This window comes from Perca flavescens, chromosome 10, assembly GCF_004354835.1.
Source record: "Perca flavescens isolate YP-PL-M2 chromosome 10, PFLA_1.0, whole genome shotgun sequence".
Classification (NCBI taxonomy): Eukaryota; Metazoa; Chordata; class Actinopteri; order Perciformes; family Percidae; genus Perca; species Perca flavescens.
Genome location: NC_041340.1, coordinates 30602363 through 30607679, shown reverse-complemented (window position 1 = coordinate 30607679; position 5317 = coordinate 30602363). Strand labels below are relative to the sequence as shown.

The window sequence follows — 5317 nt, the reverse complement described above, 5'->3', positions numbered from 1 at the left end:
CCAACCTGCGGCCCTTTGCTTCATGTCATTCCCCCTCTCTCTCCCCTTTCATGACTTCTGCTGTCCTATCAAAATAAAGTCTGAAAATGCCTACAATAAATAAATAATAATAATAATTATATATATGTAATATATACACACTACTGGTCAAACGTTTTAGAACACCCAATTTTCCAGATTTTATTGAAATTCATGCAGTTCAATGTCTTATTGTACTCCGAAATGAAAGAACAAATAAATAATTTAAGTTAAAAAAGAAATCACGGAATCAATTTATAAACCAAAATGTATTCAAAATGTTGTACTCATCAAAGTAGCCCCCTTTGGCAGATATAACAGCTGAACATACTCGTGGCATTCTTTCTAAAATGGAAATCAAATATTCTTCACAAAGTTCTTCCCAACTCTGTTGCAGAAGTTCCCATAAATGTGTGGCACTTGTAGGTTGCTTTGCTTTCACTTTTTTGTCCAGTTCATCCCAAACCAGCTCAATGGGGTTTAAGACTGGTGACTGTGCTGGCCACTGTTTTTAAGCTTACCATCTTTTTCTTTTTTCCTAAGGTAGTTCTGGCATAGCTTGGACTTTTTTGGGGTTTGTTGGACCTGAGGAGCAACATTGCTGTAGGATGAACCCCTGACCAACTAGGCGCATACCAGAGGGTACTGCATGGCGCTGCAAAATGCTGTGGTAGCTGTTTTGGTTCAGGGTGCCTTTCACTCTGTACAAATCACCGACCCTGGATCCAGCAATACAGCCCCAGACCATCACGCTTCCTCCTCTAGTAGTGTATATGGAAGTAATATATTTATTTTTTAAGGCCATTCTGCCAAGTTTTCCAGTTATAGCATGATGGACCTGAGGAGCAACATTGGTACTCTTGGGGGAATTACTGGAATTGTTGGGGCTTTGTAAATTATAGAGTGTGGTCTAGACCTACTCTATCTGTAAAGTGTCTTGACGTAACTCTTGTTATGATTTGATACTATAAATAAAATTGAATTGTTATTGATGTACAGATGGTTCAGGTGAGTGTGAAGATCTCTGTAACCCATTAAACTAAGCTATTTTTGGTAAGTGTTGAAATAAAAAAGCTGACTTGGTTAACACTAGAAAGGCCAAGGGGTAAAATTTACCCACCTGGCATTTTTAAATGCGTGTAAGTCTGTTATTATAAAAAACACTTCATCTCACAGTTCATGACTTTTCCTAAAACCAGGTTATTGATCACACGTCTTTTGACAAGGTGGCTGCCATATCACAAGCTAGAGTAAGCTAGATTTGGACATGAGTGAGGGAGAATCGTATTTGGGAGAGATCAATGACCTGTCATTTTCATTGGATGAAGAATCTTCTTCTGAGGACAAGTAGCGCCCCCCTCGCCCGTATCATCGCAGCGCAGCTGCCCTCAGACGCTGACGGGACAGGTGCCTTTAGTTACAGTCAAGCGATACACATCCTAGTTAACTTAACGTTAGGCATAACTCATGCAGTGTTAGCTTACTGCACTAGCTAAACTAATTATAAATATTTATATTCTTTAGTGTCGGATTAACCATCAAGGGACAGAACTGTCTACAAATGGGAGCACAAACTGGCAGACCGCAGTCACAAAACATTTTGTGTGTCTGTGTGTGTTTGATCTGTAATAAAAGAGCCAAAGCCCATAAACTGACTTTTTGAAGTCATACTTATTATTTAAAACTGCTTCAAGAAATGCCATATTTGTGAGTGCTGATGCTTTTCCAGCAGCGGGTAAAAATTACCTAGTGGGTGGTTCTAGGAGTAAATGGAATGCTGCTGGTTCTAGTGTTAACCATGGTTCTATCTGCTTTTTAAAAATAAGCAGAGCAATGAAGTAGGCGTAAGCTATATCACAGAGAGAAAGGTCTGAAGAGGAGCCTTGCTCTCTTGGAGGCACATGGTGTGATTTTGGATAGTATAAAGAGAAAGGCCAACATCAATGAATGACACCTGGGATAAAGGTATTTTTCCTGTCTTTGTGTGTAAGGAGAAAAGAATCCTCAGCCTAAGGAAGCCCCTGTTCACATGTAAGACCTGTCATTTTTAGAATATATTTAGAGCTAATTTTGGGGTCAATTTTGTATTCAATATATACTGTATGTCTGTGCATTACTGATATACAGTTTTTTTATATTATTAGTACTGTCCAAGAAACTGGTAAAGACATTTCAGAAGAAGTGATAAACTGAAGTTTGTTCGCATCCACAACACACTTCAGGGACAAGAGCAAATGCTTGACAGCAAGTTTCTTCACCCAATTTGCACTTGAAATGCAAAGCTTTTTCTTTTCATATATGCTGTCCAACAAGAGGGTTCTGAAAGATGTGGAAAAGCTCCACCATATTTGTAAGTATTATTTTTCCTCCAAAGACACTACCAGGCAGCCCTGCACTTCAACGGAAATGCTAGGTATCCCCAAGCAACAACAGCTGTCTGAGCCGCAATTTAGAGTCAATTTCCCTAAGTCCAAGAAGGCAGTATGCACAGCAAAGTGAGTGAAAGCAGAACCAGTCTTCTGTAAGTTTTACAAGCTTTTATTGAAAATCCCACATAATCAAAAAATATGCAAACAGTCAGTCAAATGGTCAATACAGTCGAAGTGAAAAATAACATAACAACATATAAAGTAACTGTTGTCTTTAAATGGTATCAACCCAATAATGTAAAGAATATAAATACTAAACATTAGGGATGGTCCATGATATTTGAGTCTTTGAGATCATTAAAAAAATAATAGTAATATAATAATAAATAGTTTATTCCACTATTGTCTTGGCCTAAAAAATATTATATCTTTGAAGAATGGTTGAATAGTTCCCAGTGGATATAGAATAGTATTTTAGCTTGAACTACTACTAACTACTAAAAACGAAGTAAAAAACAAACGTGAAACACTACAACAGGGTTGTTGGGTATACAGTACATCATCTTTTTTCTATTACAGATTACTGTTGGACCTGATCTTTGAGATTTACCCTGTCCCATATGTGGATGAGGTGCTAAAAATCCCCATCCCAGAGGATCCTTCTGCCCATTTTCAAAGTCCAGAGATGCAGGAAAGGATAGCCAGACCTACATGTTCATTCAAAGACTGAACGTACCTTCCTTGATCGTCAGGGGGACTTTGTCCGTATCACCAGGCAGGCCACTCGGAAAGATCCAACACCAGCTAGCAAAGCTTCTGTAGGCCAAGTATCTGTAACAGCAGCGCAAAGTACATTATATTTAGTCCAGTGATTCCCAACCTGGACCCCAGGGCCAGGGAGTACTTGTAGCCCAGGGGGTATATATCCACATCTTAACATTATGTCAACTATAGTTATAGTTATATAGTTAGCTAAAAGTAAGGTTAATGGATAAATGGTTGAAACATTTAGCTTCACTCCAAGTAGTAATAGTAGTAGACTAGTAGTTGTAGGATTGCTGACCAAAATCAACCTCAATATTGAAAGTACAATTGTATGAAAAACTTACCAATATCCACTTTTATATAATGAATAGTGTTATACACTTGGAAAATACATTGGGATTCGATGAAGGGGTATGTGAGTTCATCTGACAGGGCCACCACAGACCAAAAAGGTTGGGATCCACCGATTTAGTCAACAGTAATGGTGATAACCATTTGTAGTGTGTCCATCTTTTTTTGTAGAATGGCTTAGTGACCGTAGTGATAGTGATCAGAAATATTTTTGTTTTTGTAAACAATATACTATATTATCATTTTTGCCTATAATCAGGATTGCCGTACCAGGTGGTACATTGAATAACTTTATTTCAAAAGTTTTGTGGTATTTGCTGTAGCAATCTTCTGATGATAACATTTTAAATACAAGTCTATATACGTAAACTGTTTCAATGTTTGATATGGAACAAGTGACAAACATGAAAGATGAAGAGTAAGCAATGCAAGATATTGAGGAACCGTAATTTATTGCATTCTTTCTTACTCACATTTGTATTACAATAATAATTGACAATTTAAATTCATGAAAACACTTACCACTCTATTCCCCTTAGATGTAAAGGCCTGTAGTTGCTCTTTAGATGTTCAAACACACAGGCTCGAGGACGGGATTATCAACCATGCATGGTCATTGGTGCTGAAACTGCTGTAGTCTTCTTGTAACCTAGTAAATTTGAAAGGGTACATACATGGGATTAAGGAAAAGAAAATGACTGCATAATTACAATTCCATTTACCAAGCATTCATATTATCTGTGGTATCTCCCTGCAGCAGAACTTATCGGGCTCTGTAGGCGTTGTTGCACAATTCCCACAAATACACCTTTGCCAGGAAAGAGATTTAAAAAGTGAAATTGCAGGTGTAGCTATTTGAATATTTTGTTACTAATTAATCTTGATTAATCGCATGATTGTACATAGTTAACTCACGATTAATCGCAAAATCACACATTTTGTATCTGTTCTAAATGTAAAGTTTGGGAGCAGACAAAAATGCTTGCTTCATGCAAATGTTGTTTTTCCAAACGAATGACAAATACTGTCATACTGTCAAAAATAGAATATTGAACAAAGTAACCTCAAAGTTACTGTAAACTCAAAAGATATGCTGAAAGCCTGATATGGCACCCACTAATATGACATAGTATGACCCACTTTGATTGAGAAACAAACATACTGTGAACAAGCGTATCAATAAATTACCTGCAGGGCTCCAGCACTGTTTCCAACTTGTTCAGTTTATCCAGCTCAGCTGTTGTTGGCATGGTGACGTTTGGCATGGTGACACAAAGTTGTTTGTATGACCAGTGCATCTCTCAGTGGTTCTTGATTTCTCAGAACATGCTTTATCATCTCCAGAGTACTGTTCTATTTTGAGTCACGTCCTGTTTTGAGGCCCAGTACCTTTCTGCATTTTCTGCAATCATGTTGCATGAACTATCAGGGGTCAGTGTATTGACTTTTTTTCAATGTCCCACTGTCTGGCTACCTGCAAAAAGTGCTTGCGGCATGCGTCGGCGAAATGCCTGTCGTCTTATCTTCAGTCCTCTATCAACAGTCAAAGCATGCAACTGAAGTTCCCACTGTTGGTCAAAATATAGTGCTGTGGCCCCGAGGTAACTGATTACTGAGAGAAGTCCAGTAGTCTCCGGTGAGCGCGACCATGTTTGTCTGTCCCAACGCCTCCTGCACTTTAGCTTTCTCGTCTTCATACAAGTGGTGTCTCTCAAACGCAATTTATACATGCAGACGTTGGATACAATGCTAATTATCTCAAGCCCTCTTCAATGTTGATCGGCCTGCAAGCTGTAGCCACCCATTTAGCTATC

The 5317-nt window shown here is 38.3% G+C and overlaps 1 long non-coding RNA gene across 1 annotated transcript; it reads right to left on the bottom strand.

Annotated features, from left to right (window-relative positions):
- Positions 1-3005: 3005 nt before the first annotated feature.
- LOC114562290 (uncharacterized) lies at positions 3006-4860 on the bottom strand. Its single transcript, XR_003693481.1, has 3 exons — positions 4692-4860; positions 4026-4152; positions 3006-3218 (listed from the first exon to the last, which is right to left on the bottom strand). It is a non-coding gene; the product is annotated as an uncharacterized LOC114562290 (long non-coding RNA).
- Positions 4861-5317: the final 457 nt, after the last annotated feature.